The following is a 21,175-nucleotide window of genomic DNA, read 5'->3' as shown; positions in this document are numbered from 1 at the left end:
TCTTTACCTTACTTTCTCTCTCTGTTTCTTTTCTTTTTTTTATATTTTCTCATCCCTTGGAGACACATAGGCTATGTTTACACAGCTGGTGTGACAAAAATGTGGCACAAATCCGATCACAAATTCAAATCACTTTAATATGTGGTGTTGAACGCTGATGCATACAATCTGATTTGTGGCAAAGCAACACAGTCTGACAATCCAGATTGGACTTTATAAGACTTTTATGTCAATAAGAAAAAAAAAAGTCTGAGTGACAAACACATTTTCAATTTCGATTTGGGCAATATAAAAATAAGGTTTGAAATCTGATATGCGTCCAGTACATTTTGAAACAGTCAGACTTATAAGACAAATAAGGAGAAATAAAAAAAGTGCAACAAACAACATGCAATACGTTGAATTGGAAATTTTCAATTATATTTTTTATGCCACAATATATGGCATTGACATCCAAAAAATATAATCTGATTTGTGTCATAGTGAATCAGTCTGAACAGATAAATCAAATTCATGCGATTTCTCACAAGGAAAAAAAGAGAGACACGGTCTCTTGACATTTTCAATATGTGGAATTAAAATCTGAAAATATTTGATTTTTGCCCCAATGTGATTCAATCTAAACATTTTTAAGTCAGGAAGTACGATAAAAAATGTACACAGCAAAAAAAAAATGTCCACTTCAATTTGAGCCACTTCATATGTGGTATTGAAATCTAATACATAAATCTGATTCACTGCAATGTGACTTATTCTAAAAACAGATAAATCTGAATTTATGTGACTTTTACATCAATGATAAAAAAAAATTCTGAACAACAAAAAACACAGTGAATCTGACTCTTTCAATATTGATTTGAGCCACTTCAATATGAGGTATTGAAATCCAAATTAAATTAAACACTATTTAAACAGAATTCCGCTTCAATTTGGAACTCCCTGATAGCTCCTGGAATGCTGGAGAAGATGAAACCGAAACTTCACGTGAAGCATTGCTCTTGAGCACGTCGAATTTAGTTTAGGAGCGTGAACTCCTTAGAAGTTAGAAATGTGAACAGCCTGAATTAAACATTGAATTTGGTGAGGAAATCGGATTTGGGCCACTTTTACCTGCAGTGTGAACGTGGCCGTAGACCAAGCGAGGGTAGATGCACATTAACCGAAACACATGTACATGAAGCAGATGTCTATTTTGAGGTGTCCTATTACGATAAATCACACGCTAAGTCACTTTGGGAAGTTCTACTTTTTTGACTGTTAAGCATCTCCAGCCCCTAATGTTACCCCCTCCATGTTGCCTTCATTTCTTTTTTTTTTTTTGTTTTGTTTTTTTGGACTCTGTGATCCATCCATCTTTCTTAACTCCCATCAATACAAATCGTCTCAAACATTCTTGAGAATTTCCGGTCTCTTTCATTCTCATTTTATTGCTTTACCCCCCCTTTTCGTCCTGGTTTGTGTGTTTTGTCTCGTCTTCTTTTTGATGACCAGCTGATCATGCTCTCTAAGAAAAAGGAGGTCCAGCAGAACTTTCCATCTCCCCGATGGAAAAACGTGATGGTGGATGGGTGCTGGATGGAACTGGACGCAGGGCAACGTGTCATGTCACATGTCGTAGAGCCCCATGTGACACAAACCTGTAAATACGTGCTAGCAAGATATAATGATGTCACCACGGCACGTTGCTCTGGGCTCCCTTCCAACACCTGGGCCAGCTCATGCCACAGTGGACCCGGACAGTTTTTACACCAGGCCGGCGACAAAAGTTCCTTACCGACCCACGATGCAATGCGCATGACTCTCATCATACATCCAACACAGTCAAGAGCCAAGAATTTCCATCAAACCACTAAATAAAAGAGTGGGTCTGCTTTACCACGGACACTCGGCCGGAAGAAGAGTCAATCGAGGAACGAGGAGAACGGGAGAATCAATGCTGGTGGCGTTCTCCGCAGGTTTAATGCATTACCGCTTTCTTCAGATCCAGCTTCCCTCATTCAGATGATTGGTGGATGTATGGGTCTGTTGCTTCTGCTCTATGATTTCATCCAGTAAACAAAAACAGAAGTAAAGCAACTGAAAAAGTCCTGTAGGAGCTTGTGTAGATGACACAACACACAGTACCTCCAAAACACAGAGATTTACCACTCATTCCAAACATTCAGCACTTTTCTGACCTTTATTACACTTTGGAAATTCAATCGGAAATCCTGGAATGCGCTTCAAAAAAAGAGGAGCTGACCAAAATGCTCTTTTCATGATGCCATTTAACATCCATTCATGATTAGAACAACCCTACAAAGGTAAATTCATGATTAGGCTAACACTGCTGAGGTAAATTCACAATTAGAATAGCCCTATAAGATAACTTTATCATTAGGCTAACACTAATAAGATGGAAATACCATTAGACTCGCAACACTAAGGTAAATTCATGATTAGGCTAGCACTATTGAGGTAAATTCATGATTAGATTCTACTAAGACACTACTAAGGTAAATTCATGATTAGACTAACACTGCAAAGGTAAATTCACTATTAAACTAGCACTATTGAGGTAAATTCATGATTAGGTTAACACTACTGAGGTAAATTCACAATTAAACTAACACCCTTGCGGTAAATTTAAGATTAGCCTAATACTTTGAGGTAAATTCTTGATTAGACTAACACTGATGAGGTAAATTCATGATTAGGCTAACACTAATACGATACATTCATGATTAGACTGGTACTACTGAGGCAAATTTATGATTAGACTAACACTACTAAGGTATATTCATGATTAGGCTAATAATACTGAGGTAAATTCATGATTAAACTAACACTACTGAGGTAGATTCATGATTAGGCTAAGACTACTGAGGTAAATTTATGATTAGGCTAACACTAATGAGGTCATGATTAGAATAACAAAATTAAGGTAAATTAATGATTAGGCTAAAGCTACTAAGGTAAATCCTCGATTAGACTAACACTGCTTAGGTAAATTCATGATTAGACTAGCACTATTGAGGTAAATTCATGATTAGGCTAACACTACTAAGGTAAATTTATGATTAGAACAGCACTATGAGGTAAATTTATGATTTGGCTAACACTAATAAGATGAATTCACAATTAGACTAGCACTACTGTGGTAAGTTCTCGATTAGACTGACACTAATGAGATGAATACACGATTAGACCAGCACTACTGAGATAAATTCTCGATTAGACTAACACTACTAAGGTAAATTCATGATTAGACTAGCACTTTTGAGGTAAATTCATGATTAGACTAGCACTGCTAAGGTAATTTCAAAATTAAACTAACACTACTAAGGTAAATTCATGATTAGACTAGCACTACTGAGGTAAATTCACGATTAGGCTAACACTACTGAGGTAAATTCAAAGATAGGCTAACACTACTAAGGTAAATTCATGATTAGACTAGCACTACTGAGGTAAATTCATGATAAGACTAGCACCACTAAGGTAAATGTATTTGGCATTGTTGGTTTATGTGCTGGGAAGTTAAGATGTTCACTAAATACTATGCAAGGCTATGCAATGCATTTAAAAAAATGCCAAATTTAATGAAAATGTGTGGAAACTGTGTTTGGAGTTCGGTATTCAACCTTCAGCCCAGTGTTGCATTTTATTAAGATTTGTTTTTGGCCGTAAAAGTTCATTTTGGTGCCTCTCTAGTGTAGAGTGCACCATATCTAATGACTGTAGAGCTATAAGTACCTGCGTGAGTGTATTATATAAGCTGCTTGGTGCACTGATGAGGCAGTGATGAAGCATTTTCCACCAGTCTTAAGAGGCATTCCAGAGGGACGGAGTAATCCACAGGAGATGGTAATGCTTGGCTGCTCCACACTCCATCTCTCCATGGTAACAGAAGCTGGGCCTATAAAGCAGCGCACTGGAAAATAAAAGCTCCCTTTCAATTGCCTGATCATTTTACCCCTCTATTATATCACACCCATCATCACCTGCCCCAGTACCAACAATCGCAGTGAGAGGAACGCGAGGTAGCTCGGAATAACTCACCTCCTGAATGCAGGAATACTGAAATAGCAGACTGAATACATGATAACACTTTATAATGCATTGTATAGCATTCATAATACCTTTTAAAGCACTAAGCAACATGCTGTACGTAACACATTATAAAGTACAAGTATGTGACATTATAAAGGTTTCAAAATGCCTTATTTCGGTATGTTCAATGTTCTTATGAACAGGTATTATGCAACTTAATGAAGTCACATACTTGTACTTTACTATACTACTGTACACGCTTATAAGAGCCATTATCTACAGCTCTGGACAAAAAAAGAGACCGCTTAAAAATAATGAGTTTCCTTGATTTTACATAATTAAAAACCTCTGGAATACAATCAAGAGGAAGATAGATGATCACAAGCCATCAAACCAAGCTGAACTGCTTAAATTTGTGCACCAGGACTAAAGGCACTAAATTATCCAAAAGCAGTGTGTAAGACTGGTGGAGGAGAACATGCTAAGATGCATAAAACTGTAATTAAAAACCAGGGTTATTCCACCAAATATTGATTTCTGAACTCTTAAATCTTTATGAATATGAACTTGTTTTCTTTGCATTATTTGAGATCTGAAAGCTCTGCATCTTTTTGTTCTTTCAGCCATTTCTCAAATTCTGCAAATAAATGCTCTAAATGACAATGTTTTTATTTGGTATTTGGGAGAAATGTTGTCCGTAGTTTACAGAATAAAACAGCAATGTTCATTTTACTCAAACATAAACCTATAAATAGCAAAATCAGAGAAACTGATTCAGAAACTGAAGTTCTCTTTTAATCTTTTCCAGAGTATGTATATATAATGCACTACAAATACAGGCTTCATAAAAAAAAGTGTTACCAAAAACACTACAAAAGGCAGACCTCCATTGACGTCCTATGCACTGTAACTCTCTTGTCTGGCTGAGGTATTCTGTGTGTTGTATCATCTCCTGAGCCTCGTTGCTATAACACCGAGTCCGGATGAAGCCAAGAGATGCACCTGGTGCACCAAAGCAGAACAGGAGGTGGAAAATTTCGTTTAGCAGACCTTTCTTCATGTGGGTTTAGGACAGCCTTGCCTTTTCTTTATGCATGAAGCTTTGTTTTTTGGAAAACGTGCATCCCAACTGAAGATGTATTTGTGTTACCCTTGTTTTGTTTTTTTCTTTCTTTTATTTTTTATTTTTTTTGTTTGTTTGTTTTTTAGGTGCTGCTCTGGTATATTTGGGACCCTCAGATTTTACTTTTCCTTGTTTGTGTGTTATTTTCCTTTTCGGTAAACCTCATCAATCGATCTTCTGAGTTTTTCTACATTCTTATCATTTTGTAGGCAGCAATATGAGATGTGATGAAAAATGGAATTATGTGCAATGTTTAAATAAAAAAAAACATAATATATTAAATAAAAAAGCAAAGACGGTGTATTTTGTTGTGTTAGAAATTGTTTCAGTAATCTAATTGTGAGTTTTGCTGGCTAAAATTCAATTCCCATCTACAACCATAGATGTAGACTTACCCTGCTGAGGTAAATTCATAATTAGACTAGCACTATTGAGGTGAATTCATGATTAGACTAACACTACTGAGGTGAATTCATGATTAGACTAACACTACTGAGGTGAATTCATGATTAGACTAACACTACTGAGGTAAATTCATAATTAGAATAACACTACTGGGGTACATTCATGATTAGACAAACACTACTGAGGTGAATTCATGATTAGACTAACACTACTGAGGTAAATTCATAATTAGAATAACACTACTGGGGTACATTCATGATTAGACAAACACTACTGAGGTAAATTCATGATTAGACAAACACCACTGAAGTAAATTCGTGATTAGACTAGCATTGCTGAGGTAAATTAATGATTAGACTAACACTACTAAGGTGAATTCATGATTAAACTAACACTGCTGAGGTAAATTCTTGATAAGACTACCACTGCTGTGGTAAATTCACGATTAGACTAGAACCACTGAGGTAAATTCATAATTAGACTAACACCACTGAAGTAAATTCATAATTAGACTAGCACTACTGAGGTAAATTTATGATTAGACTAGCACTACTAAGATAAAAATGTATTTGCATTGTTGGTTTGTGTGCAGGAAAATTAAGATGTTCAGTGCACAATTGAAAAGCAAGACTAATTACTATGCAAGTCTAACACTACATTGGCCCACCACTGTAATAAAAAAGTTGTCTATAGCCCTATCCATACGGGATTAGTGTCTCAGGGGGTCCTGGGGTAATTTTCTGATTTATGGGGGTTCTCTGTGATTTTATTCCCGTCCAGAACGACCATGTATGTGTTTTTCTCAGATGTCCTCTGAGAAAATTACAGGCTGAATTACCTACTGTTTTTCGCTGAACTCCGTGGTCCTCCACAAATTTTAGTCCCGCCGCGAACCGTATTTACACTTTAGGCATGCATTTCCACAGAGATTCACGCAAACATAACAGCGAGTGGAAATGGAGGAGCTACTGAGCGCGATGTCACGTGATTGAGAAAGCCAAAAAACTTACTGGTCCTCTTGTTTTTTTCAATTGCAGTCCGGATGCAAGAGTTTTATCACTGAGTAGAAGAGTGAAATATTTTTCACAGACGTCCCCCTGAGAAACTAATTCCTTAAAATCCGTTTTCTTAGCATTTCCATGAGTTCAATGTTCTTTAGATCTAAACACCTTTAAGTTTAGGTAGTAGAATCTCCAAGAATTGTTTAATAGCTCCTTGTGGAGTGAGGTTTATGACCTTGTATGTGCATGCGTTTCTGTGTGTGGGGGCATTTTGCTGTGCCCTAAGGACAAAGGGCACCACAATGATGGGACATTGAGTCCGGTGGGGGTGTACTTTTGACACCTTATCCGCCAGTTACTCACATAAGGCAGAGTTTAAATATTTAAAATGGACGCTGCATGCGGCAATTACTGGACTGTTGGACACCTTCCAGATGCTGCAGCCAAGCTCTCTCTCTCTCTCTCTCTCTCTCTCTCTTTAGCTCTATCGCTCTCTCTATTCCCTTGCAAACTAAAAAGCAGTACAGTCCCCTGCAGATCGTTTGAAGGTATAGACACACACACACACACACACCCTGCTGTGTAAGACTATAAACAGACTCATACACCTGCATGAAAACACTCCTGCATGCTGATGCCGTCCTTTCTCCACACCCACTCGTGCGCCCCGTCCCCATGCACCAAAATAAAGAAGCGATAATTAATGCCGCTCCCGTCTTCCAACACGCCTCGACTTCACTGAAGAACGCGCCGGCGACTAGAGGACGCGAGTCAACAGGTAACGAGGCACAGGAGACCTCTCTCCTTTTAATTATGGATCTCCCCTCTCACTCCCGGCTCCTTTATTTACTGTAAACTGCTGAAGTTGGCGTGAACAGAGACAGCCTTGTCTTTGTGTGTTTACGCCTCACCTTGAAGGTCAGTGCCTGTGGACTGTGCAAGTTAGTCCGCAGGGTGTAAATCAGCGTCAGGTGCTGCTATTTATAAGCTGGCACCCATCAGAGCTGTCTGTAAAAGTGGGTAAACTTGCCAAAGGACTCGGAACCCTCCGCAAGATTTCCGCTCTCGCGCTGCCCAATGGGCGGCACCGGGTCAGGCACAGAGGTTATGGACAGAGGCCCAACAATTTACCAGCGCAGTCCCCCAACCCCTCCAAAAAATAAAATACAAAAGTTGGGATGCTGTGTTTTTTTTTTTTTTTTTTTTTCTAATTTTTCCCATTTTGTCCCCAATGTACACAGCCAATTACCCCCTATCACTAGTAATGCCCCAACACACCAGGAGGGTGTGTTGGGGCATGCTTCCTCCGATACATGTGAAGTCAGCCACCGCTTCTTTTCGAGCTGCTGCTGATGCAGTATTACCAAGGAAAGCGCAGCGGCTCGGTTCTGAAACATCAGCTCACAGATGCACTGTGCTGCAGACATCACCCTAGGACAAGAGAGCAAGGAGAGAGCGCCATCTACCCTCCCAGAGAGAGCAGGGCCAATTGTGCTCCCTGCTGCATGAGCTGGGGTTCGAAACTGCGACCTCCTGCTCATAGTGGCAGCGCTTTAGACCGCTGGACCACTTGCCGCCCCCGGGGGATGCTGTGTTGAATAGAAATCAAAGCAAATATAATCATGATTTAATGATTTGCATATCCCCTAGACTAGATGTTGTATTTTTTATAGAACTTAGAACACACACACTATATTGGCAAAAGTACAGGGGTTGGACAATGAAACTAAAACACCTTGTTTTAGACCACAATAATTTATTGTGGTGACGGACAGTTCTGGTGGAAACAGGAGAGTTGAAGTGCACATTGAATTCTGCCGTGATTTGGGCAGCTGTAGTTTTATGTTTTTTGGATACAATCTGGGTTAGCACCCAAACATCCCTTTCAGAATTTTCCTCTTTCCTCTTGTGTCCACAGTTAATCATGTTGGATGTGGTTGGTCCTTCTGGGTGGTATGCTGACATTACCCTGGATACCGTGGCTCTTGATACATCACAAAGACTTGCTGTCTTGCTGTCGTTCTCAGTTTCTTCCACTGTCTTATAATAATATCACTGACAGTTGGCTGTGGAATATTTAATAGTGAGTAGCAAAATTTCTTGACTGGAGTTCACTGAGCTTCTGAGAGTGACCCATTCTTTCACTAATATTTTTAGAAGCAGTCCGCATGAGTAGGTGCTTGTTTGTATACACCTGTGATCATAGAAGTGATTGGAACACCTTACTTCGATTATTTGAATGTGTGAGTGAATGCTTTTGGCAATATAGTGAGACATTTTACTATTTCCTAAAAAAATAAATATTTACTATACTTACTATTGTGTAGCATCTCCTCTTTTCTTTCTGGAAAGTGAGGAGAGAAGTTGCTAGAGTGTTGGGAGTGGAATGTTGTCATCCTTTTCTGATTCTTGTCTTCTTGGACTCTAGCTGCTCAACAGTTCTTGTTCTTTGTTCCTGAATTTTTTGTTTCATGATGCGCCAAATGTTTCCTATTGATGAAAGGTCTGGACTGCAGGCAGGCAGGCCGGCCAGTTCAGCACCCACACTCCTCTTCCTGCAAAACCATGCTGTTCTTCAAAAGACTGCATCTCTTATAGTATAGGGTTACATTCCTTCCTATAGAGAAATGCAGTATCAAAGTTGAATAGTATAGAACAGAGTTTTTAGAACAATATATGCTCTCATCCAGACTATGCATTGCATATTTTAAGTGCTTATTTCTTTTATTGATGATTTGATTATGGCTTACAGCCAATGAAAACCCAAAAATCAGTGTCTCAGAAAATGTTAATATTAGTTAAGACCAATTGTCAGGTCTTTTGTCTGTCTGCTTCTTATGTCTGTGTTATTCTCAGGTCTGTGTTTCATTCCCAGTGTTTTTCCACTCACCTGTGTTCATTTGTAGCTCCGCCCCTTCGTCCCAGGTGTTTCCTGTTCCCTGTGTGTGTGCACCTCTATTTAAGGTCCGTGTTCCATTTCCCCGGGGTCGATCCTTGTACGTTTATCGTCTGTCAGTGCTCCATGTTTTCCCAAGTTTCCTCAGTCCTGTTTTCGGTAAATCCCTGTGTATTTTGTTTTTGTTTTCGTTAATAAATCCCTTTTTGTTTGCATTTGCGTCCGCCTCCGCATCCTCCCTGCACCCGCACCTGACAGAAGGATCGACCTAAATAATGGACGCAGCAAACAAGTGGACCGGCTCCAGGTTGGCGATCCGCCATGCACCATGCGGGACCCCGGCGTTGGAATCCCCGAGGCCTAAAGGACGCCACAGGCCTCGGGGTAGACGTTCTAGGGGGTCCCGCCAGCATGAAGAGGATCCCTTTACGGGGGAGGATTTTCTTGGGGGGGCGCTAAGGGTTGGTGCGTTGAGCCTCGGGTCTCATCCCGTGTTAGGCAGTAGCCATGAGTACCCGAGGCAATCTTCGCCAGCTGTATAAGCGCTGCCCGCGGCTCTGGCCGCCTCTGACCCTGTTCCCGCGGCTCCGGCCGCCTCTGACTCTGTGCCCACGTCTCCGGCCGCCTCTGACTCTGTGCCGCGCCTGCCCAAGCTGCACCCGCCGCGCCTGCCCAAGCTGCACCCGCCGCGCCTGCCCAAGCGGTGCCCGCCGCTCCTGTGTCTGCAGTGCCTGCCACCCACGTGGTACCCACTGCTTCAGCTCCAGTGCCAGCGGTGCCCGCCGCTCCTGTGTCTGCAGTGCCTGCCACCCACGTGGTACCCACTGCTTCAGCTCCAGTGCCAGCGGTGCCCGCCGCTCCTGTTCCTGTTCCTGCTCCAAGAACAATGTTTGGCCCTAGGCCCCGTGTCCCTAGGCCAGCAAGGCCTCCTGACTTTGCCCCCAGTACTGTGCCCAGGCTGTCCCCACAGACTTTTGCTGGTCCTGGGCACCCTCCTATGTTTTTGGTCCCCCTGTCTCTCACTCGCGCTCCGAGTATCTCGCGGCTGAGGCTCCGCGCTCCGAGACCCCCGCGGCTCATCCGCGCTCCGAGAAGCCCGCGGCTGAGGCTCCGCGCTCCGAGACCCCCGCGGCTCATCCGCGCTCCGAGAAGCTCGCGGCTGAGGCTCCGCGCTCCGAGACCCCCGCGGCTCATCCGCGCTCCGAGAAGCTTGTGGCTGAGGCTCCGCGCTCCGAGACCCCCGCGGCTCATCCGCGCTCCGAGAAGCTCGCGGCTGTGGCTCCGCGCTCCGAGACCCCCGCGGCTCATCCGCGCTCCGAGAAGCTCGCGGCTGAGGCTCCGCGCTCCGAGACCCCCGCGGCTCATCCGCGCTCCGAGAAGCTCGCGGCTGAGGCTCCGCTCTCCGAGACCCCCGCGGCTCATCCGCTCCCCGAGACTTCAGCGGTGGCCGCGCCGCCCCCCCGAGAAAGCGCCGGCGGCAGCGCCGCTCTCTGAAGTTCCGGCTAAGCTAGCTAGCCTGCTAGCTCCACCGCGCTCTCAAGCCCCACCTGCTTCCAGCTCTCAAGCCCCACCTGCTTCCAGCTCTCCAGCCCGGCCGGATTCCAGGTCTGCGACTCCTGCTCCAGAAGCAAGCTCCGGTCCGGTTTCTACAGCCTCGCCCACTGCTGAATCTGCGGTTCCAGGCCGGATCTTGGCGGCAGCCGCACTCTCAGCTCCCGCTGAATCGGCATCTTCGCCAGCTGTATCAGCGCTGCCCGCGGCTCCGGCCGCCTCTGACCCTGTTCCCGCGGCTCCGGCCGCCTCTGACTCTGTGCCCGCGGCTCCGGCCGCCTCTGACTCTGTGCCGCGCCTGCCCAAGCTGCACCCGCCGCGCCTGCCCAAGCTGCACCCGCCGCGCCTGCCCAAGCGGTGCCCGCCGCTCCTGTGTCTGCAGTGCCTGCCACCCACGTGGTACCCACTGCTTCAGCTCCAGTGCCAGCGGTGCCCGCCGCTCCTGTGTCTGCAGTGCCTGCCACCCACGTGGTACCCACTGCTTCAGCTCCAGTGCCAGCGGTGCCCGCCGCTCCTGTTCCTGTTCCTGCTCCAAGAACAATGTTTGGCCCTAGGCCCCGTGTCCCTAGGCCAGCAAGGCCTCCTGACTTTGCCCCCAGTACTGTGCCCAGGCTGTCCCCACAGACTTTTGCTGGTCCTGGGCACCCTCCTATGTTTTTGGTCCCCCTGTCTCTCCCTGTCCTGGTCCCCATATCTGTGTTCGTTCATGTTCCTGTCCCCTTAGGTTTTTCTGTTCCTGTCCCCGTCACTGTGCTAGTTTCTGTCCCTGTAAGTGTATTTGTCCCGGTTCTCTCGTCCACAGTCCAGTCTTTCGTCCAGTCTCCGTCCCCTGTCCAGTCTTTGTTCATGTCCCCTGCCTGTCTGCATCCCTGCCCGATGTACAGCCCTCTGTCCAGTCTCAGTTCTCGTCCCCTGTCCGGTCTCTGCTTTTCCCACCTCCCCAGTCTCCATTCCAGTCCCAGTCTGTATCCCCTGTCCAGCCCAATGTCCAGTCTCCGTTTATGCCCACTGTCCAGTCCCCTGTTCAGTCTCATTTCCCGTCCCCTGTCCTGCCCAATATCCAGTCTCCATTTGTGTCTAGTGTCCAGTCTAACGTCCAATGTCCGTTCACATCCTTAGTCCAGTCCCCTGTTCGATCTCCAGTCCAGTCCCCTTTGTTGTCTAGGGTCCAGTCTGTGTTTCAGTTTCCTGTCCCGTCCTTTGGCCAGTCTCCTCTCGTCTGTGCTCAGTCTTAGTCTTGTTTGGTATCCTGTTGTGTTTTCCACCCCCTCTTGCCCGGCTCCTGGGGATCTGTTTTTACGCGCCCCGGGAGTTGTGCGTTAAAGGGGGGGTTCTGTCAGGTCTTTTGTCTGTCTGCTTCTTATGTCTGTGTTATTCTCAGGTCTGTGTTTCATTCCCAGTGTTTTTCCACTCACCTGTGTTCATTTGTAGCTCCGCCCCTTCGTTCCAGGTGTTTCCTGTTCCCTGTGTGTGTGCACCTCTATTTAAGGTCCGTGTTCCATTTCCCCGGGGTCGATCCTTGTACGTTTATCGTCTGTCAGTGCTCCATGTTTTCCCAAGTTTCCTCAGTCCTGTTTTCGCCTCCGCATCCTCCCTGCACCCGCACCTGACACCAATTAGTACCAATTTTGGCAGTGTGGCAATCCTGCTGGAAAATGAAATCTGCATCTCCTCAAAAAAAAGTTTCAGCATATTGTTGTATTGTTATTGTACTTGTGAGTGTAGCTTTACATATTGTGCAGCTGTAGAATTGGATGAATCTCTTCCTAAGTAATTCCAGACCAGAGGTGGAAAATGTACTGAAAAATTCTAATTAAGTAAAAGTACCTTTACTTTGCTAAAATTCTACTCAAGTAAAAGTAAAAGTACCCATCTGAAAATCTACTAGAGTAAAATTAAAGAAGTACTCAATTTAAAATGCACTTATTTATTTGATGTAAAAAAGTACAAATCATAAATTAAATAATTATTCAATTAAATAATTTGGACCTTTCAGGCAGGATTTGTTCAGACCACCCCATAAAACATTTTTCAAGAACAAGTGGCATAGGTTTCTATGATCCATTTCTTGTCTTTACTGTTAAAAGGCTATGGTCATATAGGTGACTATAAACCGTATGTTTACAGTTTTACAGTTCATTATTATTTTTTAACTTTTTCTTTGCTTTAACTGATATTTACATGTTTTTTAACATTTATGCAGATTGTTTAATGTTCACAATAAAAACTTAAAGAAATATTATGAAAACCATGAAATCATATAAAAAGAATGTTGGTCGGTGCATGCGCAGTGCCGCAAAGAAGCACGTACCGATGGGTAGCATAACTCGCCAGAACACCGGTTCCCCCGAGCACAGCAGATTCACACAGCGTCTCTCCCGCTAACCGTAATAAACACTGCTGGGAAAAGTTCAGCTGCGCTGCCATGGAGAACAAAACTCAATTCCCCCACCATTTTATTTTTTACTCAGTAATGGGGAGTTTTCCAAAGTAGTGAAGTAAATTACTTGTGTCAGAATGTACTTGAGTAAAAGTAAAATTACCTAATTTAAAAACTACTTTAAAAATTTCAAATTACTCATAAATGTCATGCTTGACATGCTGGTGTACATTCATAGAAAGTGGTGCCTGCCGCTCTGGTAAATTCCATTCCAAAGATACGATGCTTTCTGTCAGCAGCATCATGCATTAATATAACGTGTGTATGACTCGGTAAGTCAGCTGTCACATTCTAATGGACATTTGAACTGTCATTTGAGCTGTTTGGTCACTCTGTGGTCCAGTCTGTTGGGCCAACATGCCTGTTGGTCACTGTGAGAACTCTGCCAGGACATGTGTTGGTTTATGGAGGTTGGCTCTGGAGCCGGACGGCCATGCTCACCTCGCCGCACTTCAATACAACGTCAATCCAACTTCATTTCAGAGAACATGTTCACAGAACTCAGCCATGAATGGTAATAACAGATATTAGGCAATATAGTGAAGTGTTATGTAAGCTCTATATTACAGAGCTGGCGGCGCACGAGCCCCCCGGCTGTCTTCCAGGAATAGACCTCATCACTCAAAAGTGTAACATTAAACCTGACAGAACAATAGCCAAGCACATGGTGGGCATTCTGCAGCCTTCACACTGCCAGGAAACGTGGGCCCGGGTAGTTAGCCTCAGCCGGATCTGGTGTTGGAAACATAACACCTTGTCTGCTACTGTCCCCCGAAACTCGACACCTCCAGCATCCCAACACGTCCTTTTAATACCCCCCCTTCCACCTTACCTACATCCTACCAGGCCACTTTCTTCTCTTAACTAATCCCTGAAGACTTCTCCAACTACTCATCTTTCTAAAACGACCCTTAATCTATTAACTATTAATCTATTAGTTGAGGTTCACATTGAATTCTGTCGTGATTTGATCAGCCGTGCTTTAATGTTTTTTTTATACAATCCAGGTTAGCACCCAAACATCCCTTTCAGACAGCTTCCTCTTACAGCGTCCACAGTTAATCCTGTTGGATGTGGTTGGTGCTTCTTGGTGGTATGCTGACATTACCCTGGATACCGTGGCTCTTGATGCATCACAAAGACTTGCTGTCTTGGTCACAGATGCTCCAGCAAGACGTGCACCAACAATTTGTCCTCTTTTGAACTCTGGTATGTCACCCATAATGTTGTGTGCATTGCAATATTTTGAGCAGAACTGTGCTCTTACTCTGCTAATTGAACCTTCACACTCTGCTCTTACTGGTGCAATAATGTGCAATTAATGAAGATTGGCCACCAGGCTGCTCCAATTTAGCCATGAAACTTCCCACACTAAAATGACAGGTGTGTCAGTTTCTTAAAACACTGTACTGCAAGGTAATTGTACAGGCGCATCTAAAAAAAAAGAATTAGAATATCAGAGTGATCTATTTCAAGCATTTTTTTTTCTTTTATTGTTGATGATTACGGCTTACAGCCAATGAAATCCCCAAAACAATGTCTCAGAAAGTTACTATATAAGACCAATTGGTACCAATTTTGACAGTGTGGGCAGTGTGCCAAGTGCCGTGTGCTGGAAAATGAAATCCACATCTCTATAAAAGTTGTCAGCCAACCTACACCCTTCCAGGCCACGTTCTTCCCTCAACTATAATCCCCAAAGACTTCTCCAACTCCTCATCTTTCTAAAACTCCCCCTCCATCTGTTTACTATTCCGTCCTGCACGCTCACTCCGGCTTTGGACACCAATTCCCCATCCCATTATTTTGAAGCCTCTGCAGCCAATTTGATCTAAATAAGCAGTAACACATCCAATTAATCTGATCAACTATTCATCAAGCCCTTCATTACATCAAGCAGAGTTCTAGGTGTCGGACCAGACCTGAATCCACAATTAAATCCCTCCCCAGGACGAGTTCGACCGGACATCACACAATCTACTTTACTTTTCACATTAACCACTAGTTCTGATTCTAAAGGTCAATTCTGAGGTCAATTCTGATTTTTTTGGGTTTTTTTTAATAATTATAATTAGGTACTTCTAGATAAGTATACTTCACTTGCTACACTATAATATAAGTATACTACTCTCGCCGTTGTGGCTTAAATACTGTAAATGTTAAAGTTATATTACAGTAAGTGTTGTGGTTCAGTTGGCACATGTGGTATTTCAATTAAAACAAAGTGAAATCATGTAAAACAGGAAGAAAAAAAATAAAGAGATTTATTAAATATTTCAGACCTGAATTATGTTCCAGTAATCAAAAATATAAAAATAATAATGTAATCATCTGTATATGTTTATTGTGATGTGATAACAAAGCTGATTTGATTTAACCTTATTGTGCCAAATACAAAAAAATACCCTATACCCTAGAAAATACTAGAAATAGTTCATTTTTACATTTAAGTTATTTTAAGGTATTTAAATTTTATTTCTGCCCCCCACAACGAGAGCTTTAGCTACAATTCTAGATTATTCTGAAACTCTGATTTTAAGATGCAGCAATAAAACAAAAGTAAACTGTATAAACTTAATGAAAGCCCTTTTCTTCTATAGTACACCAAACAGAACAAAAACAAACAATAAAGTTTTACATGTTTTATTAAGCATTTAAAAGTCAGAAAATAGAACTGGTGAAGGTTATACACAGTAAAATCCACAGTTTTAAAATCACAGTTTAAACAAATTCTAACTTTTTTTGGACAACCCGCAGTGATAAACAAACAAGTGTGTGTGTGTGTGCGTGTGTGCACGTGTGTTTGTGTGTGTGTCTTATGTGTGTGTAGGTAAATGGGATTAAGTTGTGGTGGTTTCCCTGATGGAACGTTATTCACCCTCTTGGTGTTGGGTTGGATGGTGGATCAGACTCTCCACACAATAGATATTGTTTTTTGTTAGAACCACTGCATTTTTTGGCAGTTTTTGATGGTCTCTCTTGTTCTAAATAAAGATTAGATAAGATAAATAAAAGTAATTTATTCTGTGGTATAGCTCACATTTTATAATGTCCTTTAGACACTCTGGTATATAGTTTTGGATGAAGTTCAGAAACTATACATAAATGTATTAAAACGCACTTAGAACAATTTTAAGAATGCTTTTATGTGTTAAAAATGTGTTAACACTGATAAGAGTTACATAAAGTTAATATATGATTCCATTTGGTGTGGAATAAACTTTTGTGGTACAGTTATTTTAATATTATAATGTGTTGGAATATATATATGACAGTGTTAAATTCAACTCTGTCAATTTGACCCAACTGCCAGATTTACATTATGTGAAAAATGAAAAATTGAGGAATTTTAATGTGAAAATTTATTTATTTTAATTTAATAAGTGAGAGCCACTGAATTTTGCAAACTACCTAAAATACCCGCATTCACAACCTTTAATCTACATAATCAAACTAATGAAACCTTTGGTTAACATCTCTCTGCTCTCTGGTCCTCAATATGGCTCGAATCTTCATTTTGTCCAGTCATATACTACTTCACATTAGTCAGAGATCACCAGAAGGGCCTAATGAGGACACCAACCATGAATCAGATGATCTGATGCTGACATTAAAGATACTTGGAATGACTGAGAGTGTTGAAGAGAGAGACGAAGGTTGAGGTCATCTTCCCAATATGTTGTCACCGCCTGAGGGGCTCATCAACACAGTTGTCCATTAGTCAGTTTCACTCATGGGACACGGTATGGTTGCTCATGGCCTCGAGATGTTCCTCCAAAGTTGAAGGTTGAGGGTGACGAAGGGGAAGGTCTGTGACATACAGAAGTCCATGCTATTTAAAGTCATTTGAGGTGTGACTAAACACACACAGACACACACACATACACTAGAGGTTGTACAACTAGCAATTTGTCTCTAGTTGACTAATTATTCAAAATGACTTTGCTCTTGATAATAAAACACAGTGGACCAACACCAGCAGATGACAGACATGTCTCTCCAAACCATCACTGATTGGTGGAAACATCACACTAGACCTCAAGCAGTTTGGACTGTGTGTCTCTCCACTCTTCCTCCAGACTCTGCTCCCTTGATTTACAAATGAAATGTAAAATTTACTGATGATCAGTGATGGTTTGGAGAGTCATGTCATCTGCTGGTGTTGATCCACTGTGTTTTATTATCAAGTCTAAAGTCAGTGCAGTGTTGTTTTCCCACAAAATCTTACAGCACTTCATATCTTACAGCTTCCCTCTGCTGATAACTGGAGATTATGGAGATGCAGATTTCATTTTCCAGCAGGACTTGGCACACTGCCCACACTGCCAAATTTTTACAAATTGGTCTGATATAATTCTCCTTCTCTGAGATACCGGTTTTTGGGTTTTCATTAGCTGTAAGCTATAATCATCAAAAATAAAATAAATAAATAAATGATTTAAATAGATCACTCTGTTTTATACATCAATATAATATATGAGTTTTACACTTTTAACTAAATTACTGAAATTAAGTAAAGTTTCAATGATATTCTAACTTTTTGAGATGCACTTGTACATCACTAAACACTCTCAGCTAAAAGGGGTCTAGTGTCTTTGACAATAAAGCTGAACAGCACATCTGTGATTTTTTTATCTGCTTTATTTGTTTTTTGGCTGTTTTAGCAGTTGTAAAAGTTTTTTTTTTTTTTTTTTTTTTTTTTTACTATTTTTGTAATGTACTTAAGTGTAGTTTAACATATTTTTAGCTGTAGAATTGGATTAATCTCTTCAGAAGTAGACTACTTAGGTTTGATTTGCTGAGTGTTTTTTTGTGCCACCACAACGGGTCCAGATCCATTTAAGGCTTAAACTCCACATGTTACATTCAATTACTTTATTTTTAGTTTATTTTTTTCTCCCAGCCTCCCCTTCCACAGGACGTGCTGCTCAGGTGGAGTCATATTGACCAATGGGAGACCTGGCTGGAGAATTGAGGGATGAGCCTAGAGTTTAAATGGAGGAACCAAGATGGCTGCCTGAGAGAAGACTGTTGTCATGCTGTGTGTTTAGTTGTGATTAGTTTTAAAGCTCTCATTTTAAGACCGCTTTGTTTGGGTGTTTTTACTTGCCTTTTACTTATATTTGTTTTAAGTTGGATTTTACTCATTGTTTTAGAGAAATTCATTGTGTTAATGCATTTTATCTGTACTTTTTAATCTGGGTATTCAGACAGGTAAGTTTTTTTTTTTTTTTTTTTACAATAAATCTTAAAGCTGTTTTTGTGACCTCAGCTGTAAAAAGAGTTCTACAAAAGTTTAATATACAATTAAGTTTAACCTGGTTTCTCTAGTTTGGATAAGGATTCGTTTTGTGGCTATGCTTTGTACAGAGTAGAGAAATGTGGTAATGTTTACCTAATTTGCAGTTCTTAGTGTAGTACTAGAAAGTACACCAATTTTTTTTTAAAGGTTGTTTTTAATAACAATGTTAACAAAACCATTGCTAAAGGTCCTCCTGTTTTACTTCATTTTACTGGTTTTATTAAAATGCCACATGTTAAATACTGAAGCCAGAGTGAGGATTTACACCATGTGACTTCTAAGGGTGTCCTTTTGAAGTTGCTAACAGTTTTTTTTTTTTTTTTTTTTTTAAATTAACTTGCAACTTTAATTTTTATACTTGCTGGTGCAGTACATCAAACTCATTAAGCAACCCTTATTTTATTTATTTCATTTTTTTTTTGCAAAATCATTGTCTGAACACATGTTTTTCCCCTTTTCCTGCAGCATCTTGTCTAAAACTATTAATGTCTGTCAAACTTTATTTATTTTATAAGGGGTGTGTTTTTTTTTTTTTTTTTTTTTTTTTTTTTTTGAGGGGGGCGCCAGTGTTTCAAGATGCTCTTGTGTTTTGTGCTACCTTCTGGCTCTCTGCTTTTAGTTAGGCTGTTCTAGTCAGATCTGATGGTGGTGTTAGCCACACCATGTGTACATTCTGTTCCCCACTTTTTTCTTTTTTTTTTTTTTTCCCTTCTCTCCTTCTCCAGCTTTAAGGCTTTTACATTACATTTAGCAGGTAAGGCAAGGTTTTATCCAAATATGACTTATATAAATACAAATAACGATTCAGTTTTCTTGCCCGTCTTACCTTTATCTTGCTCAATAGGGAGTTTAAGGTGGGGTTCTTGGAAGAATTTTAAACTGCTTTGCAACTTTAGTTGTAAACTTCATACAAATTCAATTTATAAATCAATTCAATGTCGATCTATTTGCACACTCAGATTTGTTGATGGTGGCGGTTATGAAAGCCTTAGTGTCTAGTACAGTGTGTGTTTATCGAAAATGTGTTTTGATATATGTTTTTCACAAAAAATGTTTGAGTTAGAAAAAATAGTTTTTTGCATCATTTGATGAAATTTCATGCATTTTATTTATCTGGATGTGGGTTAGATTTATAGTTCTTTCTTTCTTTGATTCTGCAACAAAGATAAAATAACACAGACGATATAAGACATTTGATAAAGCAAAACCTTGACTCTTGAGTTTTATCTGCTTGGGTTTTTGATGTACAAATTGCCCACACACCACCATTTTTAAGATTTTTTATTTATTTATTTTTTTAGTTAGAATATCGGTTTCTTTCCTGATTTAATATTTCTACATGGTCGTCACTAAGGGTCAGTGAAGTCAGAAGATGTCTTCAGTGAGGGTAACCTCCGAGTCCACAGCTTCTGTCTGCTCTGGAAGCCGTGAATGCGAGCTGCAGCAGTCCGGTGGCACTGTGGGCCGCGTGAATAAAACAAAGAGAGCGAGATAAGGGAGGACAGGAATGAGTGGAGAAAAGGCTAAAATAAGCGAGTTAGACAGCAGCTGACAGAAGAGAAGAATAAACGAGAGAGAGCGGACCTGTGGATGAAAGAGAGGGAGCTAAAACGGCGGAACAATGTGAAGGAATCCATGAACAGAGGAACATGGGAGAATGAATGGGAGGAGGCAGCAGTAACCGCTGATGCTGAAAGAGATGAGTGTGAGACAAAACCGTCATATTCATCCATTCATAAGTCTTTCTCTCCTCGTTAAACCGATAATTCAACAAAAATGATCAATACAATGAAATGAAATGATTATTTGTTCCTCACAAATTCATTGAGTCATTTTCGTTGTTTAATTTGTTGTTTAACTGCAGCTACAAGGCTAATGTAGCTAACAGTTACTGAAAACATATGGCCTCCTTTTAGCAGGGTTAGCATGGTGTGAACTTGCATATGTAAAACATCTTAAACTGGCCCGTTTAAGCTTGAATAAGCTTAAATACTCTCAAGTAGCGTCATATTGTAGTCCACATGCAATCTACCATGTAAAATATCCTAGCCTTACTATTTTAGAACAAAAAACCAACTCATCTCTGCTAGCATTTCATTTGATTTAGGCTTGGGATTAAATTGGGAAATGTCTGGTTTATTATGAATAAAATCATGGAAATAAGCTGTGAAAAATCACCCAAAATCTTAAATCTCATAAGGCTATAGTCTTATCTTTAAATGTATTTTTGGGCCGTTCTTAAACATTCTTATTTTTCATAAAAATGACTCAAATAAGATGGAAAATGGATCCTCATAATCTGTAACAAATTATTACTTTTTTACCAATATTGCATGTTCAAAAGCACCCAAATAAACTGTAAAAAATATTCTTTTACCATTTTTACCATGTAAAATATCTTAGCCTCACTATTTTAGAGCAAAAC

At 41.1% G+C, this 21,175-nt stretch overlaps 1 protein-coding gene across 1 annotated transcript in view; it reads left to right on the top strand.

Moving 5' to 3' along the window:
* kcna4 (potassium voltage-gated channel, shaker-related subfamily, member 4) overlaps positions 1-1,239 on the top strand; it is a 92,651-nt gene extending 91,412 nt beyond the window's left edge. Inside the window, exon 3 of the mRNA XM_022667061.2 lies at positions 1-1,239. This exon is cut by the window's left edge and continues 4,181 nt beyond it. The gene's annotated coding sequence lies outside the window, so the exon portion shown is untranslated.
* The last annotated feature ends 19,936 nt before the right edge of the window (positions 1,240-21,175 follow it).

Source organism: Astyanax mexicanus, chromosome 23 (genome assembly GCF_023375975.1).
Source record: "Astyanax mexicanus isolate ESR-SI-001 chromosome 23, AstMex3_surface, whole genome shotgun sequence".
Classification (NCBI taxonomy): domain Eukaryota; kingdom Metazoa; phylum Chordata; class Actinopteri; order Characiformes; family Acestrorhamphidae; genus Astyanax; species Astyanax mexicanus.
This window is presented reverse-complemented; position numbering and strand designations above follow the sequence as displayed.